Source organism: Electrophorus electricus, chromosome 5 (assembly GCF_041902795.1).
Source record: "Electrophorus electricus isolate QZ-2024a chromosome 5, ASM4190279v1, whole genome shotgun sequence".
Classification (NCBI taxonomy): Eukaryota; Metazoa; Chordata; class Actinopteri; order Gymnotiformes; family Gymnotidae; genus Electrophorus; species Electrophorus electricus.
This window is the reverse complement of record NC_137501.1, coordinates 21,270,977-21,286,892: the sequence shown is the minus strand read 5'-3', so window position 1 is coordinate 21,286,892 and position 15,916 is coordinate 21,270,977. Positions and strand designations below refer to the sequence as shown.

Genomic DNA, 15,916 nt, shown 5'->3' with positions numbered 1-15,916 from the left:
ATTCTAATACTTTGGATGCAAATATGTTGAAAAGCTAGACTGGAGAATGTGGGCATCGATCCCACTACTTCTTACATGCTAAGCAAGCGCTCTCCCACTTGAGCTAATTCCACTGCCCTTTAACGTTCCTTTCCTTTGGTAATCAAACATAAGTTTATGGCACAAGTCTCAATAGGACATCCTACAAAATCCAACAACAGTTTCAAATGTTTTCACATAATGGCAACTCGAACATACTTCCTCTGGAATGATGCAGAAATCGATTCTGCTCCCCCTGTCATGCTAAGCAAACATTGTACAAGTTGAGAAATGTCACATCTGGCCGAGCATGTCTCAGGCTTTCTCTTTGTGATGAGATTGCAAGTGGTTTCAGAATACCTTTCCATAGCTTTGAGGACTTGCAAAATCGAAAACCTCCAGTCCTTTTAAGCCAACTAGGTTATACGCGTTCATGTGGCATACTAGCTGCCATAGTACCGTAGCTAGCATGAGATGATTAGCTCCACTCACAGTGTGAGGTAAAATGTTCTCAGTGTCTTTTTGCTTATCCATGATGCTAAGAAACACATTGCCAAATCGGGAGGTAAAGATGATGCGAAATGTTATAAATTGGGGGGAAATAATCTTCCTTTATCTATATCACTTGAGACTTGGTGCAGGGATTATAACTGGTAAGAATGTGGTCCAGAAACGGTCAAGAAATACTTTCTTGTCATACCATTCATGCGCAAAAATTTTATGGAAATGAAAGTTCACCTCAAGGCATGACTGTGCTGTTGATGTCCTGCCCAGCCGGTCCATGGATTTCACAGCGGTAAAGTCATTATTTTCTGAGTACATACCATATTATTGTAAATGGAGCTACATTCATTGGTAACATTTTAATCCGAAAAAGACAAAGGAATGCTACCACTAGCCAAAATAGGTCAGTTGAGAGAGCATTAGACTCAACATCTAAAGGTACACTCTCAGATTTTGTTGTCTTTGCCAGACATAACTCATCATCCGATAGTTTTCTTTTTTAAGTACATTTAATAAGCCTTTACATTCCTTTTCTAAAAAACAAATAAGATGTTCTTGTCTTTACGCTTTTATTAAATGTAATGGATTAAAATTGTGCTCTAGACTTTGAAATCAGTGACCTTACTTAAACTTTTGTGGAACTTGTAATTCCTTATGATATGTTTCCTCACTGCACAGGCAGGCTCTTGAACAGTGGCTTCTGCACAAATGCTTTTGAAATGTAGTTCATTAGTTGACTGCTGGCCAAACACCTAAACAAGGGAAGGGTATTTGTCAGCTTGCATGTATGCTTGGTCCAAATGTGTTTGTATCCTGGTTCACACCACTCCTGTTTTCATGGAGTGAGGCCTACCTCAGCTTCCTTTGGCTCATGGATGGCTTTATCCTACCAAAACAGATGATGCAAATAAGTCATGTGCTTACTAAAGTTCTTGAAAATCACACTTTTGAAGAGGCATTGCATAATGCTAAAAACCCTTCCAAAACAGTGGCTAATATTCTAATACTTTGGATGCAAATATGTTGAAAAGCTAGACTGGAGAATGTGGGCATCGATCCCACTACTTCTTACATGCTAAGCAAGCGCTCTCCCACTTGAGCTAATTCCACTGCCCTTTAACGTTCCTTTCCTTTGGTAATCAAACATAAGTTTATGGCACAAGTCTCAATAGGACATCCTACAAAATCCAACAACAGTTTCAAATGTTTTCACATAATGGCAACTCGAACATACTTCCTCTGGAATGATGCAGAAATCGATTCTGCTCCCCCTGTCATGCTAAGCAAACATTGTACAAGTTGAGAAATGTCACATCTGGCCGAGCATGTCTCAGGCTTTCTCTTTGTGATGAGATTGCAAGTGGTTTCAGAATACCTTTCCATAGCTTTGAGGACTTGCAAAATCGAAAACCTCCAGTCCTTTTAAGCCAACTAGGTTATACGCGTTCATGTGGCATACTAGCTGCCATAGTACCGTAGCTAGCATGAGATGATTAGCTCCACTCACAGTGTGAGGTAAAATGTTCTCAGTGTCTTTTTGCTTATCCATGATGCTAAGAAACACATTGCCAAATCGGGAGGTAAAGATGATGCGAAATGTTATAAATTGGGGGGAAATAATCTTCCTTTATCTATATCACTTGAGACTTGGTGCAGGGATTATAACTGGTAAGAATGTGGTCCAGAAACGGTCAAGAAATACTTTCTTGTCATACCATTCATGCGCAAAAATTTTATGGAAATGAAAGTTCACCTCAAGGCATGACTGTGCTGTTGATGTCCTGCCCAGCCGGTCCATGGATTTCACAGCGGTAAAGTCATTATTTTCTGAGTACATACCATATTATTGTAAATGGAGCTACATTCATTGGTAACATTTTAATCCGAAAAAGACAAAGGAATGCTACCACTAGCCAAAATAGGTCAGTTGAGAGAGCATTAGACTCAACATCTAAAGGTACACTCTCAGATTTTGTTGTCTTTGCCAGACATAACTCATCATCCGATAGTTTTCTTTTTTAAGTACATTTAATAAGCCTTTACATTCCTTTTCTAAAAAACAAATAAGATGTTCTTGTCTTTACGCTTTTATTAAATGTAATGGATTAAAATTGTGCTCTAGACTTTGAAATCAGTGACCTTACTTAAACTTTTGTGGAACTTGTAATTCCTTATGATATGTTTCCTCACTGCACAGGCAGGCTCTTGAACAGTGGCTTCTGCACAAATGCTTTTGAAATGTAGTTCATTAGTTGACTGCTGGCCAAACACCTAAACAAGGGAAGGGTATTTGTCAGCTTGCATGTATGCTTGGTCCAAATGTGTTTGTATCCTGGTTCACACCACTCCTGTTTTCATGGAGTGAGGCCTACCTCAGCTTCCTTTGGCTCATGGATGGCTTTATCCTACCAAAACAGATGATGCAAATAAGTCATGTGCTTACTAAAGTTCTTGAAAATCACACTTTTGAAGAGGCATTGCATAATGCTAAAAACCCTTCCAAAACAGTGGCTAATATTCTAATACTGAGGATGCAAATATGTTGAAAAGCTAGACTGGAGAATGTGGGCATCGATCCCACTACCTCTTACATGCTAAGCAAGCACTCTCCCACTTGAGCTAATTCCACTGCCCTTTAACTTTCCTTTCCTTTGGTAATCAAACATAACTTTATGGCTCAAGTCTCAATAGGACATCCTACAAAATCCAACAACAGTTTCAAATGTTTTCACATAATGGCAACTCGAACATACTTCCTCTGGAATGATGCAGAAATCGATTCTGCTCCCCCTGTCATGCTAAGCAAACATTGTACAAGTTGAGAAATGTCACATCTGGCCGAGCATGTCTCAGGCTTTCTCTTTGTGATGAGATTGCAAGTGGTTTCAGAATACCTTTCCATAGCTTTGAGGACTTGCAAAATCGAAAACCTCCAGTCCTTTTAAGCCAACTAGGTTATACGCGTTCATGTGGCATACTAGCTGCCATAGTACCGTAGCTAGCATGAGATGGTTAGCTCCACTCACGGTGTGAGGAAAAATGTTCTCAGTGTCTTTTTGCTTATCCATGATGCTAAGAAACACATTGCCAAATCGGGTGGTAAAGACGATGCGAAATGTTATAAATTGGGGGGAAATAATCTTCCTTCATCTATAACACTTGAAACTTGGTGCAGTGATTATAACCGGTAAGAATGTGGTCCAGAAACGGTCAAGAAATACTTTCTTGTCGTACCATTCATGCACAAAAATTTTATGGAAATGAAAGTTCACCTCAAGGCATGACTGTGCTGTTGAGGTCCTGCCCAGCCGGTCCATGGATTTCACAGCGGTAAAGTCATTATTTTCTGAGTACATACCATATTATTGTAAATGGAGCTACATTCATTGGTAACATTTTAATCAGAAAAAGACAAAGGAATGCTACCACTAGCCAAAATAGGTCAGTTGAGAGAGCATTAGACTCAACATCTAAAGGTACACTCTCAGATTTTGTTGTCTTTGCCAGACATAACTCATCATCCGATAGTTTTCTTTTTTAAGTACATTTAATAAGCCTTTACATTCCTTTTCTAAAAAACAAATAAGATGTTCTTGTCTTTACGCTTTTATTAAATGTAATGGATTAAAATTGTGCTCTAGACTTCGAATTCAGTGATCTTACTTAAACTTTTGTGGAACTTGTAATTCCTTATGATATGTTTCCTCACTGCACAGGCAGGCTCTTGAACAGTGGCTTCTGCACAAATGCTTTTGAAATGTAGTTCATTAGTTGACTGCTGGCCAAACACCTAAACAAGGGAAGGGTATTTGTCAGCTTGCATGTATGCTTGGTCCAAATGTGTTTGTATCCTGGTTCACTCCACTCCTGTTTTCATGGAATGAGGCCTACCTCAGCTTCCTTTGGCTCATGGATGGCTTTATCCTACCAAAACAGATGATGCAAATAAGTCATGTGCTTACTAAAGTTCTTGAAAATCACACTTTTGAAGAGGCATTGCATAATGCTAAAAACCCTTCCAAAACAGTGGCTAATATTCTAATACTGAGGATGCAAATATGTTGAAAAGCTAGACTGGAGAATGTGGGCATCGATCCCACTACCTCTTACATGCTAAGCAAGCACTCTCCCATTTGAGCTAATTCCCCTGCCCTTTAACTTTCCTTTCCTTTGGTAATCAAACATAAGTTTATGGCTCAAGTCTGAATAGAACATCCTACAAAATCCAACAACAGTTTCAAATGTTTTCACATAATGGCAACTCGAAAATACTTCCTCTGGAAAGATGCAGAAATCGATTCTGCTCCCCCTGTCATGCTAAGCAAACATTGTACAAGTTGAGAAATGTCACATCTGGCAGACCATGTCTCAGGCTTTCTCTTTGTGATGAGATTGCAAGTGGTTTCAGAATACCTTTCCATAGCTTTGAGGACTTGCAAAATCGAAAACCTCCAGTCATTTTAAGCCAACTAGGTTATACGCGTTCATGTGGCATACTAGCTGCCATAGTACCGTAGCTAGCATGAGATGGTTAGCTCCACTCACGGTGTGAGGAAAAATGTTCTCAGTGTCTTTTTGCTTATCCATGATGCTAAGAAACACATTGCCAAATCGGGTGGTAAAGACGATGCGAAATGTTATAAATTGGGGGGAAATAATCTTCCTTCATCTATAACACTTGAAACTTGGTGCAGTGATTATAACCGGTAAGAATGTGGTCCAGAAACGGTCAAGAAATACTTTCTTGTCGTACCATTCATGCACAAAAATTTTATGGAAATGAAAGTTCACCTCAAGGCATGACTGTGCTGTTGAGGTCCTGCCCAGCCGGTCCATGGATTTCACAGCGGTAAAGTCATTATTTTCTGAGTACATACCATATTATTGTAAATGGAGCTACATTCATTGGTAACATTTTAATCAGAAAAAGACAAAGGAATGCTACCACTAGCCAAAATAGGTCAGTTGAGAGAGCATTAGACTCAACATCTAAAGGTACACTCTCAGATTTTGTTGTCTTTGCCAGACATAACTCATCATCCGATAGTTTTCTTTTTTAAGTACATTTAATAAGCCTTTACATTCCTTTTCTAAAAAACAAATAAGATGTTCTTGTCTTTACGCTTTTATTAAATGTAATGGATTAAAATTGTGCTCTAGACTTCGAATTCAGTGATCTTACTTAAACTTTTGTGGAACTTGTAATTCCTTATGATATGTTTCCTCACTGCACAGGCAGGCTCTTGAACAGTGGCTTCTGCACAAATGCTTTTGAAATGTAGTTCATTAGTTGACTGCTGGCCAAACACCTAAACAAGGGAAGGGTATTTGTCAGCTTGCATGTATGCTTGGTCCAAATGTGTTTGTATCCTGGTTCACTCCACTCCTGTTTTCATGGAATGAGGCCTACCTCAGCTTCCTTTGGCTCATGGATGGCTTTATCCTACCAAAACAGATGATGCAAATAAGTCATGTGCTTACTAAAGTTCTTGAAAATCACACTTTTGAAGAGGCATTGCATAATGCTAAAAACCCTTCCAAAACAGTGGCTAATATTCTAATACTGAGGATGAAAATATGTTGAAAAGCTAGACTGGAGAATGTGGAGATCGATCCCACTACCTCTTACATGCTAAGCAAGCACTCTCCCATTTGAGCTAATTCCCCTGCCCTTTAACTTTCCTTTCCTTTGGTAATCAAACATAAGTTTATGGCTCAAGTCTGAATAGAACATCCTACAAAATCCAACAACAGTTTCAAATGTTTTCACATAATGGCAACTCGAACATACTTCCTCTGGAAAGATGCAGAAATCGATTCTGCTCCCCCTGTCATGCTAAGCAAACATTGTACAAGTTGAGAAATGTCACATCTGGCAGACCATGTCTCAGGCTTTCTCTTTGTGATGAGATTGCAAGTGGTTTCAGAATACCTTTCCATAGCTTTGAGGACTTGCAAAATCGAAAACCTCCAGTCCTTTTAAGCCAACTAGGTTATATGCGTTCATGTGGCATACTAGCTGCCATAGTACCGTAGCTAGCATGAGATGGTTAGCTCCACTCACGGTGTGAGGAAAAAAGTTCTCAGTGTCTTTTTGCTTATCCATGATGCTAAGAAACACATTGCCAAATCGGGTGGTAAAGACGATGCGAAATGTTATAAATTGGGGGGAAATAATCTTCCTTCATCTATAACACTTGAAACTTGGTGCAGTGATTATAACCGGTAAGAATGTGGTCCAGAAACGGTCAAGAAATACTTTCTTGTCGTACCATTCATGCACAAAAATTTTATGGAAATGAAAGTTCACCTCAAGGCATGACTGTGCTGTTGAGGTCCTGCCCAGCCGGTCCATGGATTTCACAGCGGTAAAGTCATTATTTTCTGAGTACATACCATATTATTGTAAATGGAGCTACATTCATTGGTAACATTTTAATCAGAAAAAGACAAAGGAATGCTACCACTAGCCAAAATAGGTCAGTTGAGAGAGCATTAGACTCAACATCTAAAGGTACACTCTCAGATTTTGTTGTCTTTGCCAGACATAACTCATCATCCGATAGTTTTCTTTTTTAAGTACATTTAATAAGCCTTTACATTCCTTTTCTAAAAAACAAATAAGATGTTCTTGTCTTTACGCTTTTATTAAATGTAATGGATTAAAATTGTGCTCTAGACTTCGAATTCAGTGATCTTACTTAAACTTTTGTGGAACTTGTAATTCCTTATGATATGTTTCCTCACTGCACAGGCAGGCTCTTGAACAGTGGCTTCTGCACAAATGCTTTTGAAATGTAGTTCATTAGTTGACTGCTGGCCAAACACCTAAACAAGGGAAGGGTATTTGTCAGCTTGCATGTATGCTTGGTCCAAATGTGTTTGTATCCTGGTTCACACCACTCCTGTTTTCATGGAGTGAGGCCTACCTCAGCTTCCTTTGGCTCATGGATGGCTTTATCCTACCAAAACAGATGATGCAAATAAGTCATGTGCTTACTAAAGTTCTTGAAAATCACACTTTTGAAGAGGCATTGCATAATGCTAAAAACCCTTCCAAAACAGTGGCTAATATTCTAATACTGAGGATGCAAATATGTTGAAAAGCTAGACTGGAGAATGTGGGCATCGATCCCACTACCTCTTACATGCTAAGCAAGCACTCTCCCATTTGAGCTAATTCCCCTGCCCTTTAACTTTCCTTTCCTTTGGTAATCAAACATAAGTTTATGGCTCAAGTCTGAATAGAACATCCTACAAAATCCAACAACAGTTTCAAATGTTTTCACATAATGGCAACTCGAACATACTTCCTCTGGAAAGATGCAGAAATCGATTCTGCTCCCCCTGTCATGCTAAGCAAACATTCTACAAGTTGAGAAATGTCACATCTGGCAGACCATGTCTCAGGCTTTCTCTTTGTGATGAGATTGCAAGTGGTTTCAGAATACCTTTCCATAGCTTTGAGGACTTGCAAAATCGATAACCTCCATTCCTTTTAAGCCAACTAGGTTATACGCGTTCATGTGGCATACTAGCTGCCATAGTACCGTAGCTAGCATGAGATGGTTAGCTCCACTCACGGTGTGAGGAAAAATGTTCTCAGTGTCTTTTTGCTTATCCATGATGCTAAGAAACACATTGCCAAATCGGGTGGTAAAGACGATGCGAAATGTTATAAATTGGGGGGAAATAATCTTCCTTCATCTATAACACTTGAAACTTGGTGCAGTGATTATAACCGGTAAGAATGTGGTCCAGAAACGGTCAAGAAATACTTTCTTGTCGTACCATTCATGCACAAAAATTTTATGGAAATGAAAGTTCACCTCAAGGCATGACTGTTCTGTTGAGGTCCTGCCCAGCCGGTCCATGGATTTCACAGCGGTAAAGTCATTATTTTCTGAGTACATACCATATTATTGTAAATGGAGCTACATTCATTGGTAACATTTTAATCCGAAAAAGACAAAGGAATGCTACCACTAGCCAAAATAGGTCAGTTGAGAGAGCATTAGACTCAACATCTAAAGGTACTCTCTCAGATTTTGTTGTCTTTGCCAGACATAACTCATCATCCGATAGTTTTCTTTTTTAAGTACATTTAATAAGCCTTTACATTCCTTTTCTAAAAAACAAATAAGATGTTCTTGTCTTTACGCTTTTATTAAATGTAATGGATTAAAATTGTGCTCTAGACTTTGAATTCAGTGATCTTACTTAAACTTTTGTGGAACTTGTAATTCCTTATGATATGTTTCCTCACTGCACAGGCAGGCTCTTGAACAGTGGCTTCTGCACAAATGCTTTTGAAATGTAGTTCATTAGTTGACTGCTGGCCAAACACCTAAACAAGGGAAGGGTATTTGTCAGCTTGCATGTATGCTTGGTCCAAATGTGTTTGTATCCTGGTTCACACCACTCCTGTTTTCATGGAATGAGGCCTACCTCAGCTTCCTTTGGCTCATGGATGGCTTTATCCTACCAAAACAGATGATGCAAATAAGTCATGTGCTTACTAAAGTTCCTGAAAATCACACTTTTGAAGAGGCATTGCATAATGCTAAAAACCCTTCCAAAACAGTGGCTAATATTCTAATACTGAGGATGCGAATATGTTGAAAAGGTAGATTGGAGAATGTGGGCATCGATCCCACTACCTCTTACATGCTAAGCAAGCACTCTCCCACTTGAGCTAATTCCCCTGCCCTTTAACTTTCCTTTCCTTTGGTAATCAAACATAAGTTTATGGCTCAAGTCTGAATAGGACATCCTACAAAATCCAACAACAGTTTCAAATGTTTTCACATAATGGCAACTCGAACATACTTCCTCTGGAAAGATGCAGAAATCGATTCTGCTCCCCCTGTCATGCTAAGCAAACATTCTACAAGTTGAGAAATGTCACATCTGGCAGACCATGTCTCAGGCTTTCTCTTTGTGATGAGATTGCAAGTGGTTTCAGAATACCTTTCCATAGCTTTGAGGACTTGCAAAATCGAAAACCTCCAGTCCTTTTAAGCCAACTAGGTTATACGCGTTCATGTGACATACTAGCTGCCATAGTACCGTAGCTAGCATGAGATGGTTAGCTCCACTCACGGTGTGAGGAAAAATGTTCTCAGTGTCTTTTTGCTTATACATGATGCTAAGAAACACATTGCCAAATCGGGAGGTAAAGATGATGCGAAATGTTATAAATTGGGGGGAAATAATCTTCCTTCATCTATATCACTTGAGACTTGGTGCAGTGATTATAACTGGTAAGAATGTGGTCCAGAAACGGTCAAGAAATACTTTCTTGTCATACCATTCATGCACAAAAATTTTATGGAAATGAAAGTTCACCTCAAGGCATGACTGTGCTGTTGAGGTCCTGCCCAGCCGGTCCATGGATTTCACAGCGGTAAAGTCATTATTTTCTGAGTACATACCATATTATTGTAAATGGAGCTACATTCATTGGTAACATTTTAATCCGAAAAAGACAAAGGAATGCTACCACTAGCCAAAATAGGTCAGTTGAGAGAGCATTAGACTCAACATCTAAAAGTACACTCTCAGATTTTGTTGTCTTTGCCAGACATAACTCATCATCCGATAGTTTTCTTTTTTAAGTACATTTAATAAGCCTTTACATTCCTTTTCTAAAAAACAAATAAGATGTTCTTGTCTTTACGCTTTTATTAAATGTAATGGATTAAAATTGTGCTCTAGACTTCGAATTCAGTGATCTTACTTAAACTTTTGTGGAACTTGTAATTCCTTATGATATGTTTCCTCACTGCACAGGCAGGCTCTTGAACAGTGGCTTCTGCACAAATGCTTTTGAAATGTAGTTCATTAGTTGACTGCTGGCCAAACACCTAAACAAGGGAAGGGTATTTGTCAGCTTGCATGTATGCTTGGTCCAAATGTGTTTGTATCCTGGTTCACACCACTCCTGTTTTCATGGAATGAGGCCTACCTCAGCTTCCTTTGGCTCATGGATGGCTTTATCCTACCAAAACAGATGATGCAAATAAGTCATGTGCTTACTAAAGTTCCTGAAAATCACACTTTTGAAGAGGCATTGCATAATGCTAAAAACCCTTCCAAAACAGTGGCTAATATTCTAATACTGAGGATGCGAATATGTTGAAAAGCTAGACTGGAGAATGTGGGCATCGATCCCACTACCTCTTACATGCTAAGCAAGCGCTCTCCCACTTGAGCTAATTCCCCTGCCCTTTAACTTTCCTTTCCTTTGGTAATCAAACATAAGTTTATGGCTCAAGTCTGAATAGGACATCCTACAAAATCCAACAACAGTTTCAAATGTTTTCACATAATGGCAACTCGAACATACTTCCTCTGGAAAGATGCAGAAATCGATTCTGCTCCCCCTGTCATGCTAAGCAAACATTCTACAAGTTGAGAAATGTCACATCTGGCAGACCATGTCTCAGGCTTTCTCTTTGTGATGAGATTGCAAGTGGTTTCAGAATACCTTTCCATAGCTTTGAGGACTTGCAAAATCGAAAACCTCCAGTCCTTTTAAGCCAACTAGGTTATACGCGTTCATGTGACATACGAGCTGCCATAGTACCGTAGCTAGCATGAGATGGTTAGCTCCACTCACGGTGTGAGGAAAAATGTTCTCAGTGTCTTTTTGCTTATACATGATGCTAAGAAACACATTGCCAAATCGGGAGGTAAAGATGATGCGAAATGTTATAAATTGGGGGGAAATAATCTTCCTTCATCTATATCACTTGAGACTTGGTGCAGTGATTATAACTGGTAAGAATGTGGTCCAGAAACGGTCAAGAAATACTTTCTTGTCATACCATTCATGCACAAAAATTTTATGGAAATGAAAGTTCACCTCAAGGCATGACTGTGTTGTTGAGGTCCTGCCCAGCCGGTCCATGGATTTCACAGCGGTAAAGTCATTATTTTCTGAGTACATACCATATTATTGTAAATGGAGCTACATTCATTGGTAACATTTTAATCCGAAAAAGACAAAGGAATGCTACCACTAGCCAAAATAGGTCAGTTGAGAGAGCATTAGACTCAACATCTAAAGGTACACTCTCAGATTTTGTTGTCTTTGCCAGACATAACTCATCATCCGATAGTTTTCTTTTTTAAGTACATTTAATAAGCCTTTACATTCCTTTTCTAAAAAACAAATAAGATGTTCTTGTCTTTACGCTTTTATTAAATGTAATGGATTAAAATTGTGCTCTAGACTTCGAATTCAGTGATCTTACTTAAACTTTTGTGGAACTTGTAATTCCTTATGATATGTTTCCTCACTGCACAGGCAGGCTCTTGAACAGTGGCTTCTGCACAAATGCTTTTGAAATGTAGTTCATTAGTTGACTGCTGGCCAAACACCTAAACAAGGGAAGGGTATTTGTCAGCTTGCATGTATGCTTCGTCCAAATGTGTTTGTATCCTGGTTCACACCACTCCTGTTTTCATGGAGTGAGGCCTACCTCAGCTTCCTTTGGCTCATGGATGGCTTTATCCTACCAAAACAGATGATGCAAATAAGTCATGTGCTTATTAAAGTTCTTGAAAATCACACTTTTGAAGAGGCATTGCATAATGCTAAAAACCCTTCCAAAACAGTGGCTAATATTCTAATACTGAGGATGCGAATATGTTGAAAAGCTAGACTGGAGAACGTGGGCATCGATCCCACTACCTCTTACATGCTAAGCAAGCTCTCTCCCACTTGAGCTAATTCCCCTGCCCTTTAACTTTCCTTTCCTTTGGTAATCAAACATAAGTTTATGGCTCAAGTCTGAATAGGACATCCTACAAAATCCAACAACAGTTTCAAATGTTTTCACATAATGGCAACTCGAACATACTTCCTCTGGAAAGATGCAGAAATCGATTCTGCTCCCCCTGTCATGCTAAGCAAACATTCTACAAGTTGAGAAATGTCACATCTGGCAGACCATGTCTCAGGCTTTCTCTTTGTGATGAGATTGCAAGTGGTTTCAGAATACCTTTCCATAGCTTTGAGGACTTGCAAAATCGAAAACCTCCAGTCCTTTTAAGCCAACTAGGTTATACGCGTTCATGTGACATACTAGCTGCCATAGTACCGTAGCTAGCATGAGATGATTAGCTCCACTCACGGTGTGAGGAAAAATGTTCTCAGTGTCTTTTTGCTTATACATGATGCTAAGAAACACATTGCCAAATCGGGAGGTAAAGATGATGCGAAATGTTATAAATTGGGGGGAAATAATCTTCCTTCATCTATATCACTTGAGACTTGGTGCAGTGATTATAACTGGTAAGAATGTGGTCCAGAAATGGTCAAGAAATACTTTCTTGTCATACCATTCATGCACAAAAATTTTATGGAAATGAAAGTTCACCTCAAGGCATGACTGTGCTGTTGATGTCCTGCCCAGCCGGTCCATGGATTTCACAGCGGTAAAGTCATTATTTTCTGAGTACATACCATATTATTGTAAATGGAGCTACATTCATTGGTAACATTTTAATCCGAAAAAGACAAAGGAATGCTACCACTAGCCAAAATAGGTCAGTTGAGAGAGCATTAGACTCAACATCTAAAGGTACACTCTCAGATTTTGTTGTCTTTGCCAGACATAACTCATCATCCGATAGTTTTCTTTTTTAAGTACATTTAATAAGCCTTTACATTCCTTTTCTAAAAAACAAATAAGATGTTCTTGTCTTTACGCTTTTATTAAATGTAATGGATTAAAATTGTGCTCTAGACTTTGAATTCAGTGATCTTACTTAAACTTTTGTGGAACTTGTAATTCCTTATGATATGTTTCCTCACTGCACAGGCAGGCTCTTGAACAGTGGCTTCTGCACAAATGCTTTTGAAATGTAGTTCATTAGTTCACTGCTGGCCAAACACCTAAACAAGGGAAGGGTATTTGTCAGCTTGCATGTATGCTTGGTCCAAATGTGTTTGTATCCTGGTTCACACCACTCCTGTTTTCATGGAATGAGGCCTACCTCAGCTTCCTTTGGCTCATGGATGGCTTTATCCTACCAAAACAGATGATGCAAATAAGTCATGTGCTTACTAAAGTTCCTGAAAATCACACTTTTGAAGAGGCATTGCATAATGCTAAAAACCCTTCCAAAACAGTGGCTAATATTCTAATACTGAGGATGCGAATATGTTGAAAAGCTAGACTGGAGAATGTGGGCATCGATCCCACTACCTCTTACATGCTAAGCAAGCGCTCTCCCACTTGAGCTAATTCCCCTGCCCTTTAACTTTCCTTTCCTTTGGTAATCAAACATAAGTTTATGGCTCAAGTCTGAATAGGACATCCTACAAAATCCAACAACAGTTTCAAATGTTTTCACATAATGGCAACTCGAACATACTTCCTCTGGAAAGATGCAGAAATCGATTCTGCTCCCCCTGTCATGCTAAGCAAACATTCTACAAGTTGAGAAATGTCACATCTGGCAGACCATGTCTCAGGCTTTCTCTTTGTGATGAGATTGCAAGTGGTTTCAGAATACCTTTCCATAGCTTTGAGGACTTGCAAAATCGAAAACCTCCAGTCCTTTTAAGCCAACTAGGTTATACGCATTCATGTGACATACTAGCTGCCATAGTACCGTAGCTAGCATGAGATGGTTAGCTCCACTCACGGTGTGAGGAAAAATGTTCTCAGTGTCTTTTTGCTTATACATGATGCTAAGAAACACATTGCCAAATCGGGAGGTAAAGATGATGCGAAATGTTATAAATTGGGGGGAAATAATCTTCCTTCATCTATATCACTTGAGACTTGGTGCAGTGATTATAACTGGTAAGAATGTGGTCCAGAAACGGTCAAGAAATACTTTCTTGTCATACCATTCATGCACAAAAATTTTATGGAAATGAAAGTTCACCTCAAGGCATGACTGTGCTGTTGAGGTCCTGCCCAGCCGGTCCATGGATTTCACAGCGGTAAAGTCATTATTTTCTGAGTACATACCATATTATTGTAAATGGAGCTACATTCATTGGTAACATTTTAATCCGAAAAAGACAAAGGAATGCTACCACTAGCCAAAATAGGTCAGTTGAGAGAGCATTAGACTCAACATCTAAAGGTACACTCTCAGATTTTGTTGTCTTTGCCAGACATAACTCATCATCCGATAGTTTTCTTTTTTAAGTACATTTAATAAGCCTTTACATTCCTTTTCTAAAAAACAAATAAGATGTTCTTGTCTTTACGCTTTTATTAAATGTAATGGATTAAAATTGTGCTCTAGACTTCGAATTCAGTGATCTTACTTAAACTTTTGTGGAACTTGTAATTCCTTATGATATGTTTCCTCACTGCACAGGCAGGCTCTTGAACAGTGGCTTCTGCACAAATGCTTTTGAAATGTAGTTCATTAGTTGACTGCTGGCCAAACACCTAAACAAGGGAAGGGTATTTGTCAGCTTGCATGTATGCTTGGTCCAAATGTGTTTGTATCCTGGTTCACACCACTCCTGTTTTCATGGAATGAGGCCTAACTCAGCTTCCTTTGGCTCATGGATGGCTTTATCCTACCAAAACAGATGATGCAAATAAGTCATGTGCTTACTAAAGTTCCTGAAAATCACACTTTTGAAGAGGCATTGCATAATGCTAAAAACCCTTCCAAAACAGTGGCTAATATTCTAATACTGAGGATGCGAATATGTTGAAAAGCTAGACTGGAGAATGTGGGAATCGATCCCACTACCTCTTACATGCTAAGCAAGCGCTCTCCCACTTGAGCTAATTCCCCTACCCTTTAACTTTCCTTTCCTTTGGTAATCAAACATAAGTTTATGGCTCAAGTCTGAATAGGACATCCTACAAAATCCAACAACAGTTTCAAATGTTTTCACATAATGGCAACTCGAACATACTTCCTCTGGAAAGATGCAGAAATCGATTCTGCTCCCCCTGTCATGCTAAGCAAACATTCTACAAGTTGAGAAATGTCACATCTGGCAGACCATGTCTCAGGCTTTCTCTTTGTGATGAGATTGCAAGTGGTTTCAGAATACCTTTCCATAGCTTTGAGGACTTGCAAAATCGAAAACCTCCAGTCCTTTTAAGCCAACTAGGTTATACGCATTCATGTGACATACTAGCTGCCATAGTACCGTAGCTAGCATGAGATGGTTAGCTCCACTCACGGTGTGAGGAAAAATGTTCTCAGTGTCTTTTTGCTTATACATGATGCTAAGAAACACATTGCCAAATCGGGAGGTAAAGATGATGCGAAATGTTATAAATTGGGGGGAAATAATCTTCCTTCATCTATATCACTTGAGACTTGGTGCAGTGATTATAACTGGTAAGAATGTGGTCCAGAAACGGTCAAGAAATACTTTCTTGTCATACCATTCATG

General features: G+C 39.1%; 1 non-coding gene across 1 annotated transcript; it reads right to left on the bottom strand.

Annotated features, from left to right (window-relative positions):
* Positions 1-15,230: 15,230 nt before the first annotated feature.
* trnaa-agc (transfer RNA alanine (anticodon AGC)) lies at positions 15,231-15,303 on the bottom strand. The gene has a single exon. It is a non-coding gene; the product is annotated as a tRNA-Ala (tRNA).
* Positions 15,304-15,916: the final 613 nt, after the last annotated feature.